Raw genomic sequence first — 22,744 nt, forward strand, 5'->3', positions numbered from 1 at the left:
ATGTGTAGCCGAGGCAGGACCCCTTGGGCGGCCGGTCCCTACAAGCTGAACAACTAAGTTAGGGTATGATGGAGGATGGGGAATGAATCCCAATCTCAGAGTGAGGCAGAAACAGGTAGGACATGTAAAGGAGGGGTGGGAGCTGGGGAAGGTGAGCGGCAGGCCCCAGCCTGGAGCTCAGAGGCCCACAGTCAGGGCCCTAGAGAAGGTTCAGGGCTGGGGGACCAGCCAAGAGCCAGGGTAAGCGGCCACTTTAAATGGGGGATAACATCCTGACTTCCTTTTACACGAACACGCAAATCCCATTTCAGGAAGAAGGATTAAAATCATAAACAAAAAATCTTAGAAGTCTTTGGGTCCCTTTTTTAACGTAAATAAAACGTTTCCTGCTCCTAGATGAAGTTCAGGAAAATCCAATCAAATTGCATTTGCCTGAGCAAGGAAATAGAAATGAGGAGGGGGTAGGGGATCTGAGGCTGCCCCACCCGGCCCAGCCCGGCCCTCCTCTGGGTTCTGACTATGGGGACAACCTGGACACGGGCCCAGGGCTCCAGGCTTCTTGCCCAAACCCTCAGGTCAGCCTGACCACCGGCGGCAGAGCCACCCTTCTCCCCTGGTCAGGAACACCACCCAGAGCTCAGGCTCCCCTCCTCCGGAAATCTCTCCCTGACCAGCCTGGCCCTGCACTTAGATTAGCCCCCGTCTGGTGCAAGCAAAGCAAATGCCCTACGATCAACTCCTGTCCGCCGTGATGTGCTGTGGCCTGGATGAGTTAGGGGGATGAGCTAGGGAACCCGTCTGCACATCACCATCCTGCAAGGCAGCTCTGGTAATAAATGAGAAGCTATCACAATGTATCTGCTCCAGAGCCCCAAACTCCGGAGCCAGGCAAAGGGAAACCAAGACATGTTGCCCTCACTTGTACTCTCAACCAACCCTTTAGGGAGACCCTCAACATCTCCTCTCCCCCGCCCTCCACTTGACATAAGATGACACACAGTGACACCAGAGACAGCACTCCCACTCTTCATGAAACATGTAATCCTCCCAATGGCTCTGTGAAGGGGCTGGATGATGGCACCCATTTTACAGTTGGGGAAACCAAGGCCTAAATGAATTTTTTTGAGTGAGCTAAATTATATAAGCGATGGGAGGTCAGGCTCAGATTTGAAGCCAGGTCTACATGGCTCTCAGAGCCCACGCACCTACCACCAGCCCCACCTGCCCCTCTCAGCCTGTGCTAAACAAACAGCACTTGATAGACTGAGCTTCCCAGCTTCTGAACTGACTCGGGAAGACCTCAGCTGAGGGGGACACTTGGGGGTAAATGACTCCTCTTTTTGGAAGCCTCCAGAGCTGGGTCTGTGTGGTCAGTGTTGGATGTGCCAGTCTGGGTAGATCACAAACTCTCCCTCACCCTGGGACACTACCCAGTCTCAATCCTTCGTCTATAAAGCAGGAGTAGGGACACTTGTTTGGCTCAGGCTGAAGAATACATGACTCTTGACCTCAGGGTTGTAAGTTCAAGTCCCACAATGGGTCTAAAAATAATAAATAGGGACTCCTGGGTGGCTCAAGAGGTTGAGCGTCTGCCTTTGGCTCGGAGGTGATCCCTGGGTCCCGGGATCAAGTCCCGCATCGGGCTCCCTGCAAGGAGCCTGCTTCTCTCCCTGCCTGTGTCTCTGCCTCTCTGTTTCTAATGAATAAATAAATAAAATCTTTAAAAAATAAATTAAATAAAATAAAAATAAAAAATAAAAATAATAAATAAAACAAAAATAATAAAGTCCCCATTTGTTTTGAAGGCAAAGTGCAGTAACATACATAAAGAGCTTAGCCCAGAGCACCTGGGTAGCTCAGTCGGTGGAGCATCTGCCTTCAGCTCAGGTCATGATCCCGGGGTCCTAGGATAGAGCCCTGCTTTGAGCTCCCTGCTCAGCGGGAAGCCTGTTTCTCCTCCTCCCTCTGCCACTCCCCCCACTTGTTTTCTCTGGCTCTCTCTATCTCTCTGTCAAATAAATAAAATCTTAAGGAAAAAAAAAAAAAGAGCTTAGCCCAGTGCCTGGCACACAGTAAGCAACACTAAATAGGATTATTGTGTCTGCACTCCCAATAAATCTGTTCAGGGTTTGGGGGGTTTCCTGCAAATTCCCTTTCGGTGCAACTGCCTGCCTGGGCCTTAACACTTGGAGGGCCTCAGGCCTCCCAGGCTGTCCTCCTGTTTAATCCCCTCTCCCTGGGGTTAATCTCCTCGTTCATATATATATTTCATTTCATACAGTCACCCCTGCACGATCTCGTTAACCAGCAACATGCAGCATATAAATGTGGATTTACAACAGGGCCTGGCTCCCACTTCCTGGTTCGGTGGCAACGCTGGGTCCTCAGCCACTAGCTGTCCAACCCTGATGGAAGGTGACGAAGCCAAGAACACACACTGCTGTGCACGGAGGGGCTGTAATCACGTCCCATGCCAACGGGTGGACGGAAGCGGCCCACTGTGTGCGAGGAACCTGAAGGTGGGAGCTGGAACCAGGGGGTCAGGGAACACAGCCCGGGGTCCTGGCCCCTCGCTCAGGAGGGAAAGGGACAGCACCCACCCAGACCTGTCCACTGTTCAAGATGCAAAGGAAGGAGCGGATGAGACCAGAATCCCACTCTCTTGCCTTTTTTCCAATTTTGTTGGAAGAAAAGCACCGTAGAGTAGAAACTATTATTTTTTACAACCCCTTAACAACTTATCCTCTGTGCTAACATACTGTAAATAAATGTCACTACTTTGTTATACATGTGGTTTATCTTAAACACAAGCAAAGAGGAAACTGAGTCTCTTATTAGAAACGGATGTGCACGTACGTGTGCATGTGTGTGTGTGTAAGTGTTTTCATCTGGTTTGGGACATGCAGACCAGCTCTCCGTCTGCTTCTTCATATCAAAAGCCCCAAGCCTTCCACAGGAATGAACTGTAATGGCCATTTCCAAACATTTGGTAATTCCACATAGATGTCCCAGGGGTAGGGGCAATCATAATAACTACTTTACAGTCTCAGGAGTCAACACTTTTCATAGGTCTGATTTGGGAGGGGGACATTTCATTGGCACCACGTGTCCCCCAGCTCGGTCCCATCGCCCACCCATGGTGGTGAGAATGCACCTGGGGGCCTTCAAGGGGCCTTGTGTCTCCCCCGGCAGCTGACCCCACCAGGGCAGGACTGACACCACCTGCCCCACCTGACGTTCCTGAGACGATGCCCAACAAGACGGGTGTGGTGGGAGTCTTCCTGGCCATGCGCCCTGAACAGTCCAGGCCCCAGGGCTGGCAGGGCTCACCCCACCCCCTCCCTCCGGTCCTCCCAGGAGTTTGTCCAGGAGCACACATATCTGTAACTTAAGTTACAGAATGCTTCTCTTTCTTTCTTTTTTTTTTATTTTTTTCTTTTTTTTTTTTTAAATGAGATACACACAGGGAGATAAGCTGAGACACAGGCAGAGGGAGAAGCAGGCTCCCTGCAGGGAGCCCGATGCGGGACTCGATCCCAGGACCCAGGATCACGCCCTGAGTCGAAGGCTCAACCACTGAGCCACCCAGGCGTCCCAAGAATGCTTTTCTTTACCTCAGCTCCCCTCCTACCTCCTTGGCTTACATGCCTTCGCGTCTCGCCTCCGAAGGACACTCCATGTGAAATCACACACCTAGTGTGCTACTCACAATTTTCCTAACAGATATTAGAAGAAGCATGGCAAGTAACATTTGCCTAATAGACAGTAGAATAAACCTGTAAGTATGGGGGAGGGGACTCTCGTTTGCCTATGGGCCATCTGAACCATGGCAGGATCTGGGAATGTGGAATGTCACACTTGGGGGAATGCAGGCACACCCTGATAACTAAGGCAATGGGGAGCCAGCGACCGCACCCCCTCCTCACTTCCGCCCGGCGCAAAGTTCCGATCCAGCGTCCTATATGGAACTCCGGGAAGCAGTCCAGCCCACTTCAGTTCAGTGAGGGCTGAACGTCAGGTGACAAGGGTAGCACTGGGCAGAGGTTGGCAGGGGACATGCCAACTACAGACTCTCCCCCGACGTGTGGCTCATCAGCCCACCAAGGCCTCGAGCGGGGGAATGGAAAATTCTGGGGAGTACGCAGGTCATCTTCCCACACCAGGGCCAGGCTCCCGGGCCTCAGCGGTGTGGGCCCACTTCACAGGCTGCACTTCCATGGAGAGCACCAGGACGGGCCCAGGCAAAGCAGCTTCAGAAAACCTAAGGGGAGCCCTACTGAAGCCAAAGCCCCAGAGGGGCCTGGTGGATGGCAAGGGATGCAACCCAAGACAGGCCACCTGCAGCCCCCCAGGCCCCAAGAATAGCACACAGCCCTGGAAGGAGGAGGCATGGCCCTGGGTGGGGGTACACCCAGCTCTTCTTACCATCAATCACATCTGTCTCACCCCTCAGCCCTAAGAGGCCCAGTGCTTGCCAGATGTGGGCCGCCCGTGGGGACAGAGTTCATTTTTCCTCGAGTCCTGTGATAATACTTGGCTGTGTTTATTTAACTTTCTGCTTTGGATGGGCCAGGAAAATCAGTTTGGCTCCCTTCGATCAAAACAGAGCAGCCCACACATCATGCAAGGACACCCACACAGAAGACGCTCCCCCTACACCATCCGAAAAAACACATCTGGCCCACTGCTGGCAGGGGCCGGCCTCGGGGCCCAGGGGAGACTGCTCGGTGCAGTCGGGGGTAGGCCAGGACTCCCACCCAGGCTCCCCAACACCCCAGGGTGGCATCTCAGTCCCTCACCAGGCCCAGGACCTCTGGGAGGGTGCAGGTGGCACAGATGCAGCTCAGGGGTCTAGGAACCAAAGTTCACTTGAGGAAGGTGAGAGAAGGATGAAAGGACAGAAGGGACAGTCCACGGAAAGGGTCTGTGGACTCCAACTCTGAGTCCTGGGCTCCGAGGCCCAGGAGTTCCGTCCGGCACCTGCAAAAGCAGACGTGCTGCCTTCTTCCTGCAAGGCCCACACTCTAGCTCCCAGGGGAGAAGGTGGGTTTACAAAGCCAGGAAACACCCCACACGCTCCCTGTTCTTCTGTTCTGATTTGTAGTGCCCCTGTTTAGCGCCATGGTACCTGATGCATGCTTCTATGGCTGGCGACAAGGACACCGGGGCTCTGGGGCCAGCCCACAGGCCACCCCCTTCCCACCCTCACCCCCTTCCCTCAGGAGAGGACACCCACATGCCCAAGCCCCGCCCAGACCCTGCTCCCTGCAAACAGTCCTCCTTGCCCTTCTTTGACCCCTGGGAGATGCACACAGAAGCTCCATCCACCCTTTCGAAACATTGGAAGAGACCCACAGATGCCCAGGGTGGTTGGGAGGGCAGAGGGATCCAGGGAACTGGGAGACTAATCCAGAAGCAGAGGCATATCCCATCCCCTTGCTCAGAGGCTCCTCACCCCACGCAGCCAGCCACAGAGGGGTTGCCTAGAGGTCCTGCCCCGCCACGTCCAGCTCTCTGCCTGGCATGCCGCCGATGCACGCTTCTTCATGCTTCCGCACGGATGCTCATCAGTGCATTTGGTCTGTAAGACCTCCCAGGCAGGAGACTCCAACAGCTAAGAGCATAAAGTTTGTCATCAGACAGACCTGGGCTCGAGGCCTGGCTCCGACGTTAACCAGCTGTGTTACACCAGGCATGCGGTGTCTCTGTGCCTCAATTTCCTCATACCGCATTCAGCACGCTCTCGCACCCTGAAGGAGTCACATTTGCCAACCAGGTCAGGGTGCTGGGTCAGGATGGGCAACACGCGCGTCCTGTGTCACAGAGAGGGCTGAGGTCCAAGGATTGAGGTGTCTACTGCATCCTGCATGGGAAGCCAGCCCATCCCAGACTCCAGTCCCATCAGATCCTACCTCATTGTTACTGATCACTGCCGATCACACACCCTGGCCTGGGGGTGAGCAGGGCACAAGCAGGGCCCCTAGAAGCCTGTGCAGCCAGCACTTCCTTACTAGAACAGTTTTGCAACAGTCGGACACCTCTGCAGACTGAGGACCCAGAGGCCCCTGGGTACCACTGAGCCAGGGAAATCCTTCTAGCTCATAGCTTGGCCCTGCTAAAGAGAGGGATATGCCACAGCCACTCACCCTGGCCAGCTAGGCACCAACCAGACCCACGGGTCAGGTCAACAGAGGAGCATGCAGCCCCTCTTCCATCCATTCCAGCCCAGGTTGTCCTCCACAGGGGGCCGAGGACAGGACTCCAGCTCACCTGCCCAAGCCGGAGGCTTGAGTGCCTGACAGGAGGTGCCCAGTCCCCACCTGGGCCTGCCACCCACCAACAGAGCCCCCCAGCCCTGCAGCCTTCCTCATTAACAAATATTCTCTGGAAACCAGATGCCCTTGAGAGACATCTGCACCAGGCACAACCCCCAGGGCAGGCATGCCACCCCCCAAGCTCCTAAGAGGTGGGCAGGGTAGTGGGAAGAGGCCAGGCACAGAGCCCAGCAGGCCCAGACATATGAATCCTGCACGTCTGGCTCAGCAGACACATCTCTAAAATGGGAGAAAGAGAGGTGCGTGCTCAACATCACGCAGTTATAACCACTGGATAAGGTCTGTATGGGCTTAAAGCACCCACGAGCACATACAAAGGCCACAACACATAGCAGCATATCATCAGGGTGACCTCAGGTGCCAGGCACCAGGCTGAGCATTTGGGGAGCATTAGCTACTTTAATCCCCACAGCACCTGTATACCATCCGACACCAGGAAACCAAGGCTGGAGAACAGGAAATGACTCACCCAAGGTGACACAGCCCTAGCTTGGGAAAGCCAGAGTAACGCGGCTCTGCCTCCAGAGATAGCCAACCGCTGCCGTTGCAATTACCAGCGCTCTTGCTGCGGGGCTCGTCACCCTCAGAATAGCCTCCAGAGTCTCCGTGTCCAGGCCCTGGACCCCCAAGGACCCCGCCCCAGCTCAGGCACCTGAACCCCTGCGTCCCAGGCAAACATTTTCCTGTCTCAGTGCATTTGCTACAGGTGCTCCCATCACCTAAAATGCCCCGCTCCGTATCAGAGGCCCCACCTGACCTCTGCCATCCAAAAGCCCCATCCCTGGGAAAAGAGAGCCCTCCCTCCCCTCTGGTTCCCATAATCCTCTTTCAGTGTGAGGCGAGGCTGGGCCTCCAAGGCTCCCCCAGGCAGGGAGCCCCATCCTGCCCTCCCCACCTCATCTCTCCTCCCTCCCAGCCAAGGCCTCGCCCCAGGAGGCAACACTGCCAGCTGGTCAAAGCCAATTCATCCCCAGCCCTTTGCTTTTCTTACTTTTTTTTTAATCCCCCAGGGGAAAAAAATTCAAATACAGGCGGGCACACCGAGAAAAATCAAACTGACCCATCACACCCCACTTGGAAACACTGTAGGTGTTTTGAGGAGTTTGGCCTTAAGGAAGAGTTTCCATGCATTTTCTTTTGTAACAGAACAGGGGGCCTCCCCCGCGTGTCCTCACGCCCCCCGCCCCCAACCCCAGGTGTGCACGGCAGCGCTGGAAAGTCCAGCTGCAAGAGGCTCAGAGCCACCAGGGAGGTGGCCAAGAAGGTGCACCAGGATAATGGGGGGGGGGGGTCTTGAAACCACATCTTGGGAGGCAAAGCAAAGAAACAGACGCCGCTGAGCCCAGAGGGGCAGGTGCAGGGCTGACTTCAGGCATCTGAAGGGCTGTCATGGGGAAGAGGGACTGAGCTTGCTCTGTGGCCCCGAGGGGTCAAGCGGGGACCAGCGCGTGGAAGTCCCTACAGGGAGACTGCAGGAAGGAACAGACAGGATTCTAACAGCAGAGGCTACGGGGGAAGGTGCACTCAGGAGGTAGTGAGGCTGCCGGCGTGGGAGGGGGTCAAGCAGAGCTAGAGAGACCCTCGGGGAAATTCAAGGCTCAGCGAGGAGGGGAGGCTGGAGTTGACCTTGACAGGCTCCTCTGGGCCAGGATCTCAAACACGCACAGGGGCACCAGAGATGAAGAGGGGAAGAGGGGGAGACAGTCTCCACCCCGGGCTCAACTGAGCTGCTGCCCGGGAGCACGCTCAGCAGGGTCAGATCTTCTAGATTTCCCCGGAAGGCCAGAGATCTGAATGTTTATATGAAACACTGCAATTTTTAAACTTTTTTAAACAATTTTTAAATTTCAGGCCAGATATAGTCCACGCCCTGCCTGCTGGAGACCCCCCGTCGAACAAGGAGCTCACAGGGCCCGTGAGGCAACCAAAGAACAAGGGGGGCCCCTTCAGGGCCTGGAAGAGCAGCCATTCCCGCAGGAACAGAATGGGTTAAGTGATGATTTGGCTCTCTGCTCCACTCCAAGGCTGCAAGGCTGCAGCTGGCCTCCTAGGCCCCGGGAGGCTCTGTCAGCTGCCCAGGCCCCCGCCCAACCTGCCCGCCTCAGCCACCCAGCCTGGAACCCTGGATCTGGGAACAGGACAGCTGCCCTGGGGCTGGCCGGCCACAGCCAGCCAGGGAGAGATTCCGTTCTCCATGCCCCGCTGAGAGCCATTTGCTCATTTGGGACAGATGCCACAGGGGCAGAGAAGCAGGCTGCTGTCCCTGCTCTCGTCCGCCACTTCCCCTGCAGCTCCAGGCCTGGGACAAGGAGAAGACCTCCGGCAGCATGACCGTCGAAACCATGACAAGTACAACTGTTCCCTGAGCACCTACACCAAGGACCCGGCTGGGTGTTCAACACACAGTGGGCTCGTGTGATCCTCATAGTGACCCTGTGTGGCAGTTTCTAACCATCCTCTCGCTTCCCTAGTGAGGAAACCGATGCTCAGAAAGGTTAAGACACTCACCCACGGTCACACAACCAACAAGAGGCAGAGCTGGGATTCAAAGGCAGGTCTGTCCAGCTCTAAACCCCACACACAGCAAACCACTGGGTCAGAGGGTCCCAGCTGCCAGGCACCCATGTACCCCCTCCACCCGGTTATGTCCCAGGGAATCCAGGTACCTCGTGCCTCACTACGGAGGAGAGACAGAGGCGGCAGGGCCAATGTTACTGGTATAGGCTGAGGCACATAGGCCAGCAAATGTCAAGGCATTTCCCTTGGGTTCCCCTCGGGATGTCCACTCCAGATGAGTCATGTCTTGTAAGAAATGGGGGAGCTTAGGCTTGAGGACCACAGCAGGAGGGGACAAGGCCCCCGTGGCCCCAGGAGTAACCTCAGGCTGGTCCCATGGTCATTAAACAAAAGGCAACTCTTAGGTCTCCTCAGATGGAGAGCCTTGGACCTAGGACTTTTTCATCCGAAGCAATAATCCCTGGGAAATCTCAATGGATGAGCTGCCTATAACTTTTTCAAAAACACATGGCAACAGAAGCACCCGGGTGGCTCAGTCAGTTGGGCATCTGCCTTCACCTCAGGTCATGATCTCAGGGTCCCGGGATCGAGTCCCACGTCAGGCTCCTTGCTCAGCAGGGAGTCTGCTTCTCCCTCCACCTCTGCCTGCCACTCCTCCTGCTTGTGTGCACAGGCTCACTCTCTTTCGCTCTCTCTCTCTGTCAAGTAAATAAATAGAATTTTTTAAAATGTACACACGTCAAAAGAAATATGCAGATATTCAGACCTCAAGTGTTCCTGTAAGGGTGGCCGTTACTCTTGGCCAGGGGCACGAGGCTGGGGGGCAGGCTCCAGGAAGCTGGCCAGGCTGTTTCCTGACCTGATGCTGGTTCTGCGGATGTGTTCAGTTCACGAAACTTCATCAAGCTGAACGCATACGGCAGGTACGTGACACCTCAGGAATATAAAGCTAATGCACAAATCACAGAAGCGGCGCGCTCAATTAGCTGGTTTGGAATCACATCTAACAGGTTGGAGAATACGAACATGTGAGGGATTGCAGGCATACTTCCATTTGTATGGGGAGGGGGAGAGAAATGTATGTTTTTCCTGTGTGCGCGCACACACCGAATCCTTCTGGGACAAGAAACCAGTAACACCAGTGGCCTCCAGGAAGAGGAAGTGGGTGGCTGGGGGTGTTTTGATTTTAGTGCCTTGTGTATCCATTAGCAATTAATTTTAAGGTTATATGTGTTGTCCTTAAAATCCCTGGCCACACCACCAGAGGTACCCGCACTGCATTCTGGGGAGCAGCACTGTGTCATCCGTCCCTTGTTGGTCTCCTCCTGTGTTCTGGCCATGCTAAGGCTACAGGACTGTGTCCTTCCTGGCTCCCATGTCCCTGTCTGCACGAAAAAGATACTACACCGGGTTCCCCCCAAGGTCCCAGCCCATGCTGGCACCCTAGAAGTCGAGACTTGGTAAATCCCAGCCGACGGCCCAAAGCCAGCCAAATAGGCAATGGTCCCCTTCACCCCAAGCCCACCCTGCATCCTGCCCCTGGGGGCTGCTGGAGCCTTCCGAGATGGCCGGGCAACCTAGCAAGGCATCGTAACAGGCAAGTGTGTCATCCACCGGGTGCCCAGTGCCCCAGCCTCTGCTATCAGCACCCGGCCTGTGCCCAAGGGAACCACTTCTCACCCATTTGGACCTCTGTGGACTGTCATGTAAAAATGCCTCCCCCTCCCCTAGGACCCCACCAGGCTAGAGGCTCACAACCTTCCCAGACACTGATCCTGGAGCACAGCATGGCAGGGGATGGAAGGAAGGGGTCTTCCATCAGCTCCCCCTTAACCTCCCACTAAATTCCCTTTGGCCTGAGTCATCCAGAGTTCACTTCCGCCGTGAGCCACCACTGAGCCCTCGTGTAGGGGGAAGCAGTGCGGTAGCTGAGCCCCCGGATGGTCCCACCATTATCCCCCACCCAGAAACCCACCCAGGCAGGGCCAAGCGCTCCCCCAGGCAAGGGCCAAGGGTCTGCACCCCTCCTACTGGCAGAAAAAGGCAGGAGGAGGCTTCACTCGGCCTTCCCCAGAAGAAGCTGAAGGAAGAAAATAAACACCTCCTCATCGCTCAAGGATGTTAGCAGGATTAGCTGAACCCCCACCTCTTCCTCCTGGAAACCCCGGACAGCTCAGGAAGCAACAGTGCAGGGGAAAGCAGGAGGCCGTGCCCCCAGGGGCTGAGCACTGGCTCGGAGAAGGCCCCAGTCACGGTCACAGCCTGGCCCTCAGCAGCCGGGGGACCCCAGACCAGGCCCGTAACCCCGCCTTTCCAAGCACCATCTGTACATGGACGTGGTTAACCTACTTCCCACGGGGCTGCCCACCTGGTAAATGGAGAGCCAGCAGGTTGAGTGTGGTGAGCCTCGGTGAGTTATACTAGCTTTGCCGATGACGGTGCGGGCTCTGGAGGCGGACAAGGACAGGGTGGGATTCCCTCTCTCGGGCACGGACAGGAAGCATGCTCAGTGATGAACTACCAAAATTACTCCCAACTCTCCGGGTGCCTCCCCCAAATTCACCGGGTTGGCTATACAATTTGATCCAGAAAGTTTTATAAGCCAATATTGGTGAGATAGATGATGATGATAGATAGATAGATAGATGATAGACAGATGATAGATTGATTTTATAAAACACAAAGGGGAGCCTGGATGGCTCAGTCAGCAGAGTACGTGACTCTTGATCTCAGGGTCATGAGTTCAAGCCCCATGTTGGGTGTGGAGCTTACTGGAAAACACTCATGGGGCACCTGAATGGCTCAGTTGGTTGGACATCTGCCTTCCATTCAGGTCATGATCCCAGGGCCCTGGGATCGAGTCTTGCATCAGGCTCCCTGCTCAGCCGGGAACCTGCTTCTCTCTCCCCCTCGGACCCTCCCTCCTGCTTGTGCTTTCTCTCTCTCTCTAATAAATAAATTAAATATTTTTTAAAAAAGAAAACACGCATGCACATGCACACACATGAGTAATTCACAGCTTGGCAGGCCGTAGAGCGCTGGCCTCCCTTCTGCAGCCAGGCAGCCCTCCTGAGGCTCTCCTCCCCACACACGTACATGAGAACGCCCTCCTCTCAAGCCACCCCAGTGGAACAGCATGCTGTCAGGGTCTCAGGGTCTGGAACGAAACAGACCCAGGCCTGTAGCTATCTGACCCTTGGCACTTATCCACTGTGTGACCTTTGGCAAGTCATTCAACCTCTCTGAACCTCAGCTTCACCAACTACAAAATGAGGAGAGCATCATGTTCATGAGAGAACAATGCTGGTCAGTAAATGCAGCCATCATTAGTATTATTAATTATCAATAATAAAAGTATTATGATCCCTTCCCTGTCCTGACACCCTCAGTCACTCCCCTTGGGGCAACAGCAGGACAGATTTTTTTTTTAAGATTTTATTTATTTATTCATGAAAGATATACAGAGAAAAGCAGAGACATAAGCAGAGGGAGAAGCAGGCTCCCTGAGGAGAGTGCAGTGTGGGACTCGATCCCAGGACCCCGGGATCATGACCTGAGCCAAAGGCAGATGCTCAACCACTGAGCCACCCAGACATCCCAGGATGGACAGATCTTGACACGAGGTCAGAACAGGAAGTGATCTCGCAGCCTCACAGCCTTTGTTAAGCACTTCCCTGACCTTGCCAGAGAAGTCTAATGTAGAACCTTCATTTATAAAGGCAAGAAGACATGGGGGCCCAGCACCTCACCTCTCAGCCTCTCCTGGCAGGTTCATCTTAGCACTGTGAGGAACCGCTGATCCGGTCCAAAGTCCCACTGGACAGACGAGGAAACTGAGGCACAGAGTGGCGGTGAGACTGGGGCAAAGTCACACAGCAAGCAGGAAGCAGGGCTGGAGTGGGAGCTGTCACTGCCACAGCTCACATAACCCTCGAGTACTGGCAGTGCTTGAGAGCTCTGGTGCCAGCCAGCTAACACAAAGTGGGGAGCGAGGCTCGCCATAATACAGCAGGGACGAGTGGAACTGTGGCATTCGACAGCACGCACGCCCTCGTGGCCATGGGCAGCCCCAGCCGATCTCTGCTTATGCAGTAGTGCCAGGCCAGTCAGATCTTCCGATTACTTTGAAAAGAAGCTACAAATTTGGATTTTTTGTGTGTGCAAACTTTTCTGAATTTTATGTGCAATGTTCTGATTCCAAACAAATTTTAATCCCGAGCGGTCAGCAAAACAAAATATTCTGGCCCTGGAGGTGGGTCCTTAGATAACCAGTTTGCAACCTCTGTTCCAGTGTTTCAGTGGAGACCCTGAGTATGTTCTTTGGCATTGAGTCAAAATGACATGAGAGACGCTGGGAAGGTCTCTTTCCCTGCAAGTCACTGTCTTACCTGGGTGGCTAAAATTCTACTGTTAGCTATTCATTCCTTTGAGTCAAACAGTGCTCTCCTCGGATGTTCTTTTAAAAAGAAGATTCCAAAGATCATTGTAAGTGTCTTTGTCTAGAGGACACACTTGGGCACTGTTTCAGTCCTGGAAAAACAGAAATTAATAATAACAATAAAAATAGCCACATTAGGGGTGCCTGGGTAGCTTAGGGTCCTGGGATCATGCCCCATGTCTCGCTCTCTGCTTAGCAGGGAGCCTACTTCTTCCTCTCCCTCTGCCCTTACTGCTCTCTCTGCTTGTGCTCTCTCTCTGTTCCTCTATCAAATAAATAAGTAATTAAAAAAAATAACCACAATAGCAATAACTAAGCTATACTGAGCAATGACGACGCTTAAGGCGCTCTCCCAAGTACCGGGGGGACAGCGCGGACTGCAAAAGTTTCGGAGAAGGAAGAGAAGCACATGTCTATTTTAGAGAAGAAGCTGCTAATACCCCCCCCTCAAAATACCATCCCCCCACATGAGACCAGACACTTGGTGTCTTTCCAGCAGAGAAGCATCCACCACATTTGCGATCTCAAAATAAGTCTGGCGTCTTCCAGGGACAAAACTTTCAGTTGCCAAATAGCTGGGGCTCGGCTGAAGCTCTGGCCACCTGACGTTCTGGGGTCAGGGGGGTGCACAGAGTCCTGGCAATGGGGAGGGGAGGGCAGAAGGTAGGCAGGGGAGAGTTATCTCGACACTTTTCCCTAAAATGCTGATCTTAGGTCTAGACAATAGAAAAGACACAGCTAAAATTACTATGAAGTCTTTCCCCAAAAGGCCATTGGTTACATCTGATTTTAAAAGGCACTTGCAGAAGTGGTCACCCTCTTGGCCCATCGGGGAGCTCTGGATGAGGGCTCTGGAAGAGGCCTGCAAGATTACAGACTCAGTAAAGAGACATGCAGGGCTGGGGAGGATTTCCCAGGAGGCAGAGCAGGAACTGGAACATGGGTCCCTGACCCCAATCCAGAGTCTAGGTCCCAGAGCCACAGGTACCGCCACATGCCTTAGTCTAAACAAGACCTGGGTAGAGCCACGCTCAGGGAGGAATTCACAGGCTGAGCTAGAGCCCTAGAGGTAGGAGAACTGGGGAAAGGGTAAAGAACACAAGAAAATAAATTCAAAACCACCCTCCAGTCCCATGGTTGTTTTCAGCACATTTGTGCTCAGTACATGCACTTTTACTCCTTCTGTCCTTTGGAACCCTTTAGATAAGTGAGGAGAAAAGTATGGCTATCTCCATTTTATCAAGGCCCAGAGAGGTTAAGACACTAGTCCACGATCACACAGCTGGAATAACAGGTCTTCCAACGTCTGTAAGCTCAGTTCACAAATCCACTTCTCTGTGCTTAACACATTGGCCTCTCCCAAGTTCATCCAGCCTGCCAAGCCTTCTGGGGGCTGGGGGGTGGCGCTGGGCACTTTTATCAGCACCATGGGCCCCCTCCCCCGTGCCAGGCCCACACTCTTCCCCAAATTTCTCATGGTTCAGTCTCAGTTCTATCATCCCTTTTTCCAGGAAGCTTTCTATTCACTTGAAATCCAATTCCCCTGCTCCTTACCATATCCACCCTCCAACTGAATGGCAGTTGAGCATCCAGCCAAGCCTACCTTCCCTCTGCGGTGAATTACCGGGAGGCATTGTAAAAATTCAAGATTCCTGAGCTCCACTCACAGAGATTTGAGGCATCAAATCTGGGGTGATGCCTGGGAATCTGCATTTCAAACCAGTTCCTTGGTGATGATCCCGATCCGGTGTGTCCAATATGATAGCTGTAGGCTTCCCGTGGCTATTTTAGTTAAAATTAAATGAAATTTAAAATAGGGGCTCCTCAGTCCCACTACCACATTTCTTTAAAAAAAAAAATTTTTTAAATTCATGAGAGACACAGAGAGAGAGAGACAGAGAGACAGAGACACACGTCCGATGTGGGACTCGATCCCAGGACCCCGGGATCACTCCCTGAGCCAAAGGAAGCTGCTCAACTGCTGAGCCACCCAGGTGCCCCACACTACCACATTTCAAGGGCACAACAGCCACATGTGGCTCCTACTACACTGGACAGCACAGATACAGAACATTCCCTTTATCAACAAAAGGTCTGTTGGACGGTGCTGGTCTAGACTCCAAAGAGGTATTCACAGGCTCATCAGTGTGAGTAGTTGATGACTACCATCTCTTCCACAAGACTATCCACTCCATGGGGACTGGGCCTACTATCATGCCCATCTCATGGTAAGCCCTAAATAAATATTTGTCAGATGGATCATGGAAGGTTGGATGGATGGATGGATGGATGGATGGATGGATGGATAGATTTTGAGGACTCTGGAAGGGACAGGGATCCCGGCGGCCTAACCTCACTCTGGGGGACCACACCCCCATCAACTGATGAAAAGACAAAGCTTTACACTTCACACCCCCTACACACTGTCCTGCCAGAGCATGAGCCCTCCACTGGCTCCCATAGCGCCTGTCCCCAAATAGGAGCAGTTGAAGAAAGTCCCCCAAATGTCCGGTAACCATGCCCTGCCTGAGAGCAAGTTGCATTGGAAAAGAAAGTCAATTCTCAAATGCCTTTACTATTTTGAGTTCTTGGATACCTGGCAAATCAGAGCTGACAATCTGCCTTAATAGCACCAGTTCTGAGTGTCTTAAAGACATTTCTTTCCAACTAAGTAACCCAAATAAATTTAGCGACTTTTTTTTTATAAGGAGAAATAATTAAAGAACAGATGGTGTTGCTTACTTTGAAATTTTTGCTCTAAAATAGATTTTGTGTGCACCTTGGTTGGAGTTCAATTCCCCCCCACCCCATCCGTGTGTCAGAAAAGGAGATCGGCTCACTAATTACCTGGCTGTCTTTTCCCTACAAGATCCCAATTTAAGAATCTCGTTTCATTCTAAGAAAATTAATTCAAAATGCCAAATAATTTAAAAATGTATTAAGATTCCCTTTAGACTAAAAAGCAAAAAGGAGCTTTCATTTGCTAAAAAAATCACCTTGGGTAGTCAGATTAAAGTTGAGCGCTGAAGACTTGATCCCAGAATTGAGCTTTTGGCAGAGCTATTGGTTCCATATGTCCACAGAATGTTTCATTTAAAATATATGTGCTTTTAAATTGGTCTCTGACCATTTCTGTGCCACGGTCTCTAACCGCCCCATGCATTTTCCCAAGCCTTGGAGGCTTGTTCTCCTCGGAAGCTAGACTGTTTTATTTGCATTGGAGGTAACCTATTTCCAGCATGCCAAAACCTGTTCACTTTCAAAGCCACTTTTGGAGATTTTATAGCCTGAAATGGAATAAAATTTAAATTTAATAAAATTTGAGACCTGAACCAAAAAAAAAAAAAATGAACTGGTTTAAAAGCCAGCTACCCAGACGTTGAGGAAAATATTCTGAGAAAGCCCCAGAGGGAGGAGGGGGAAAAAACCAGACCATCGTTAGCCTGCCAAATGTCATTTGGGGCTGGTTTTAGAGGAGAACCAGAGCCGGGGATGCAATGCAATTATTTAAATCCAGAAAGAAAAATGTTTGCTCCAAAATTTGGCAGCAGCTGATTGCCTCCGATTCTTCTTAAACTCATTCCATGCATGGGTGGGGAAAGCTTCCAGCCCAGCAGAGCTGGATCAGATAAGGGTGTTGTCACACCTGGCCTTGCAAGTTGAAAGGTCCTGCGTTTGTTGTTGTTGTTGTTGTTGTTTTATTGGATGAACTGAGAGTTTTGCTCTAAAGCATTGTGGGGTGGCAAGCCACATTTTTCTTTAAACCACAGGTTGTACCAGGAGGAGATTTTCTCTTCCTTTGTTTCTCTCTGTCTCTGTCTTTGTCCCTGGCTGGCAGCCCCCTTTGCCCCTGCCGTGCTCACAGGCTCTCGCGCGCGTGCTCTCTCTCTTTCCCCCCTCCCTCCCTCTCCCTGGCACCCGGTGTGTGAAGGCCTAGGCTGGCTGTCACTCCACTCCCTTTCTGGGCTCCACAGGCCTCTGGGTATTACAACCCCCCACTGCCCTGGGCCCTCTGCAGCCTCGAAGCTATGCTCAAAGACTGGCCACCGAGAGAGTCTGCTGTGACACCCACAAAAGGGCTCTGGCTCTGGAGGATGCACCAAATGCCCTCTGTGGTTTTCCATCTCCCCCAGAGATGGTTCCTAAAGGAAACCACATAGCCTGTCCTACAGTGGGTGGGAGCTGGAAAGCTGAAAGAGCCCTCCAGCAGTCCCCTGGCCGGCTCACTGATACATCAGTTACAACAAGAGCGTGGGCAGAAAACCTGGCATGTGGGGGACAGCACCCAAGACACAAAACTGTGGGTGAGTTTCGGCTGAAAGGTCACCTATTTGCCTAAGTCTCCCCTGCAAGAGTTTCTAAAGACAGGTCTGTTTGGCCAGAACACTGCTCCCTCATCCTCCCTCCTGCAAATAAATGCATGTCCCACTGCAAGGCGCCCAGGAGGGTCAGAAGGGATGAGACTTGTATTGCTCTTCTAGCAACTTCCATCTCCCTGCTTCCCCTGGCCCCACCCTTCATACCCCTTCTTCTGGGGGAGATGATAATAGCACTGCCCACTGCAATTTATAAGCAATTTGAACCGCACAGCATCCTCAAAGCATCCATGAGAGCTAAGATACTCCTGCTATCCCCATTTTGCAGAGGAGAAAACTGAGGCTCAGATTGCTTCCTTCAATGGCTGTGCCAGCTAGTCAGTGTGACGGGTGAATGGATCCCCAATCTCTCTACGTGGCCGTCACTGTGGACCTTCCACCAGCAAGGCTCGGCCCTGGGGTGCGGCCCAGAAGCGGGGATCGGCGGCACTGAGTCATTCCCACTCTCCCATCAGGCCACCCGGGTGACTAATGACTCTGGGCAAAGCCGAGAGGCCCGTGTGGGGGACAAGGCCTGTGACCGACCTTGAACTTCAGAGGCTCCCAGCTCTGACCAGCGTCGCTAATGGGCCCGGGGTAACCCGAGCCAGGCCTTGGATGGAAGCTCAAGGCATTAAGGCTGGCTGGCCTGCCGGCCGGCTGGCAGCACTACCTGGATAACAGCCGGACTTCTCCATTTCACGGGGCCTCTGTTCAGGGCAACCTTTTCTCATACGGCAACAAAGCCATTCCCATTTATCAAGCTCGGACTAAGTGCCAGCGCTCCGCTAAGCCCTTTACACACATTATCTTGTTTAATCTTCACTACCCCACAGAAAATGGCATTAACGCTGCATTCTAGGCGAGGAGACTGAGGCTCAGAGAGGACTAGGCGGCCACCCAAGGGCACACAGCTATTGAGCTCCAAGCTGGTATCCGAACAGGCCTGTGTTCCGAACCCCAATCCCGAGCTGTCTTTGGAAAGAGATTTTTGGATTGAGATTATTGGTAAATTGTTAGCTTCTTTTCATTTTAGTGCATTTTCAAATGCTCTGCAACGTTCCAAGAGGAAAAGAGGAGTTTAACTCAATACAAAAAAAAAAAAAAAAAAAAGAAAAGGAGGAAAAACAGAAGGTCAGGGAAGAGTATTAATATCACTATGTTTGATGCGAAGACTTTACACACACACACACACACACACACACACACACACCATCTTAATCTGCTGTTTATTTGGAATTTTGTAATTGTCAAGAATTAAAAATCCCAAAGGCTCATTTTTCTTGTCTAGGGCTTAGGTCATCAGTTTCAAACTGGGCAGAAGGCCCCAGATACAAATTCTTCCCTATCATGAGCCCACAACGCTCTGTAGCCCCCAGCCCAACCCCACCCAGGCGTCCTCACAGCAGTCCAGGAGGTGGAGATTAGAGTCCCTCCCCAAGAGGATCCTGAGCTTCACAGGCAGTGAGGACCACGCCCGCCATCACCTAGCTTACACGTGGCAGACCAGATCAGACAGGGTTTCCAACCCAGGGCAGCCTTCCATAGCACTTCCAACCCACTTCCAATATCGGCTCCCTCCAGTCCTCAAAGGGGTTTGCCCCCAGATGCTCCTGGGCCAAGGGAGCGCCAGGCAGAGATGCCCACACGGTGCTCTCGAGTGATGGCAGGGGCTCACTGAGGTCCTGAGCCCTGGTGGGATGCCGGGGAGGCCGGAGCACCTGCTGTAAGCAGTGGGAGACCCCCTTCCCCTCTCCCAGCCTTTCCAGCACCGATCTTACATTCTCCTGCAGAACAGGAGCTTTTCTAGGGCCCCAGAGCAGAAGGAAACCCAACCCCTTGCTGTCTCTTTCTGGACCCCACAACCTGGGCAGACACCGAGCTGCCTAGGAAAGGACACTGTTCCAGGGTGCCCTGTGGCACAGGCCTGAGAATCCGCCAGGCTGGCACCCTCACCCACTAGCAGCTGCCCTTCTCCCAGAAGGGAAAGAAACTCGTGGGCGGGTTTTTAAGGCTCGAAATAAAGTTTAAATATTACGTGGAAATTACTAAACAAATCAAATCACTGTTAAGTGGATGTCATGGGCTTCCTCTAGACAATACGTTTAATGAAGATTATTGTCCTCCTGGTTATAGTTTGAGATTTGCATTTTATTATCAGAGAACCACTTATGCATTACTCCAGGATTTTCATTAGGTAAATAAATTTTTATGTGGATTTCATTATATTCCCTTGGCTGAGATCCTGATCACTTAACAGCAAGAATGCTGCTTCGACATCCTGTGTGTCAATCAGGATGTAACAGTTTCCTCCAGTTGTTGAAAAGTACTTTTTAAAAAATCTGGAGTTGATGGCAAAAGGAAAAGGGACCCGGTCAGAACTCAGGGTAGAGTCTGTGTCCAGTGCTTTCCCTGAAAAAGACACCCACAACCAAAAAAGGAATCTCCTGCTTAAAAAAGATGTATGTCATTACCTTATATAGGTATATACGATCTGTATATAAAACTTATATGAAGATGCTTTATATATAAAACTTATACGTCACGTATAAATTTCTTTTCCCCCTGGTGTTTTCTCCACCCTGCTTTGGCCATTCCAACACAAACTGATGCAATCGCCCTGGGAATAACAGGGCTGAGGTGTAGGCCAGTCCTGGAAATAAAAAAAAAAAAAAAAAAAAGTTGAAAGAAATAGGAAGAAGCAGGAAGGAAGACGGTGGGGGTAGATGTTCCTGGAACCATAACTATCAGCCAGAAAAAAAAAAAAATCTTTTCTAAGAAGTCTAATATGAAGCAATTAAGCTAATTGGAGTCTAGATTGTACCGGGTGCCTCCGGAAACTTGTGACCAGGGGAATCTCCTTGCTGGAAAAAAATCACACCTCAATATGAATGAGTGAGGGAGTGAATGAATGAATGAAGCAGCTAAAAGCAGACCCAGACATCCAGATCTAACCCGGGAGGCCCTATAAGACACAGGTGGCTCCACGTGTCCCTGTTCTAAGGCCCGAGAAGGTTTTAGAAGAATTTGCTTATAATAAAGCCTCCTGGTTATTAAAATGAGTTGCCATGGGCCAGGGATTGGGCCCAGCTCTATGTGCATCTGGCATCCACCTCTGCTCCACCCAGCCCAGAGGACCAACAGAGAACCTCCTTTCCAGAGAGCACATCATCGGAGAGACAGACACCTCGAAACAGCCCAGGGAAGAACAGCAGCGGGGGCCACACAGCCGCTGAAGGAAGGGGGCAAAGGAGTCTCATTGTCAGGACAAGGCACCACATGCCTTCGCGTGGGTCTCCATGAGGCCAGCCTACAGCTTCTTCAACCTTAACTCTCATAAAATACTGAGGCTCCAGTTCTGTCCTGGATCATCTGCGTGATTTGGGGAAAACCAATCACCTCCCTGATTGCCCATCAGTGATAACAATGGTACTGGCTTCATGGAGTTGAGTGAGATGAAAAGAAAATTGACACAGAATGGGAGAAAATATTTGCAAACCATAGATCCAGAATATTTCAAGAACTCCTACAACTCAACAGCCCAAAAAACAAACCATCCAATTAAAAAACGGGCAAAAGGGGGCACCTGGGTGGCTCATTTGATTAAGCATCTGCCTCTTGATTTCAGCTCAGGCCATGATCTTAGGGTTGTGAGATCCAGCCTCACATGGGGCTCCGCGCTCAGCAAGGAGTCTGCTTCTCTCTCTCTCTCTCTCTCTCTATCTCTCTCTCTCTCTGTCTCTCTTCCTCTGCCCAACCCCCCTGCTTGTGCGCTTGTGCTGTCTCTCTCAAATAAATATATAAATCTTTGAAAAATAAAAATAAATAAATTTTAAAATAAAAATGGGCAAAGGACTTGAATAGACATCTCTTCAGAGAAGATAGACACATGGCTGATACATACACACAAAATGATGCTCAACATCACCAATTATTAGGGAAACACAAACCAAAATCACAGTGTTATCACCTCACACCCATTAGGACGGCTACTATCAAAGAAAACCAGAAAACAAGTGTTCATGAGGATGAGGAAAAACCGGAAGCCTTGCGAGCCCTCAGTGGGAATGTAAAACAGAGCAGCCACTATGGAAAATTGTATGACACTTGCTCAAAAACTTAGAAGTAGAATTGCCACGTGATCCAACAATTCAACTTCTGAGCATAAATCAAAAGAATTGAAAGCAGGGTCCTAAAGAGAGATTCGTACCCCCATGTTCACAGCAGCATGATTCTCAAAACAGCCAAGAAATGGGAACACCCCAAGTGTGTACTGACAGATGAGGGGATAAAAGAATGTGATGTGTACCTAGAACGACATATCCTGCAGCCTTAAGAAGGAAGGGAATTCTGATGCCTGCTACTAGGAGCATCAACCTTGAAAACGTGATGCTAAGTGACACCAGCCAGTCACCAAAAGACAAATACTATGTGTTGCTCTTACATGAAGTACTTAGGGTACCAAGTCCATAGAGTTAGAGAGTAGAATGGTGGCTGCCTGGGGCTGGAAAGAGGAGGGAATGAGGAGCTAGTGTGGAAGGGGGACAGAGTCTTAGTTTTATAAGATAAAGAAGAGTTCTGGAAACGGCCGGTGGTGAGAGCTGCACAGCAGTGTGAATGTACTTAATGCCACCTCGCTGCGTGCTTTAAAATGGCTGAGACAGTAAATTTGTGGGCACCTGGGTGGCTCGGTTGGTTAAGCATCTGCCTTCTGCTCAGGTTGTGATCCTGGGGTCCAGGGATCGAGCCCCCACATAAGGCTCCCCGCTCAGCAGGGAGTCTGCTTCTCCCTCTCCCTTTGCCCCTCCCCTTGCTTGTATTCTCTGTCAAATAAATAAATAAAATATTTATATATATATATATGTCTTATATATATAAGACGGTACATTTGTTGTATTTAATAGCAATTAAGAAAATGGGGCAAGGGAGGGTGGGGAGCACCTGGAAGGCACAATCGGTTAAGCATCAGGCACCTAATTTGGGCTTAGGTCATGAGCTCAGTGTTGTAAGATTGAGCCCCATGTCAGGCTCTGTGCTAGGCATGGAGCCTGCTTAACATTCTCTCTGTGTACCCCCCCCCCCACCACCTGCTCTCTCTC

General features: G+C 51.6%; 1 protein-coding gene across 5 annotated transcripts in view; it reads right to left on the reverse strand.

Annotated features, from left to right (window-relative positions):
* The window catches only part of ZNF423 (zinc finger protein 423), a 334,130-nt gene that overhangs the window by 281,317 nt on the left and 30,069 nt on the right, over positions 1–22,744 (reverse strand). The window contains exon 1 of one of the 5 annotated variants that reach the window (XM_055332690.1): positions 13,241–13,302. The exons of the other annotated variants lie outside the window; for them this stretch is intronic. The gene's annotated coding sequence lies outside the window, so the exon portion shown is untranslated. Of the gene's footprint in view, positions 1–13,240; positions 13,303–22,744 lie in introns of those variants that run through there. 5 annotated transcript variants of the gene reach the window in all.

Source organism: Nyctereutes procyonoides, unplaced genomic scaffold, assembly GCF_905146905.1.
Source record: "Nyctereutes procyonoides isolate TBG_1078 unplaced genomic scaffold, NYPRO_anot_genome, whole genome shotgun sequence".
NCBI lineage: Eukaryota > Metazoa > Chordata > Mammalia > Carnivora > Canidae > Nyctereutes > Nyctereutes procyonoides.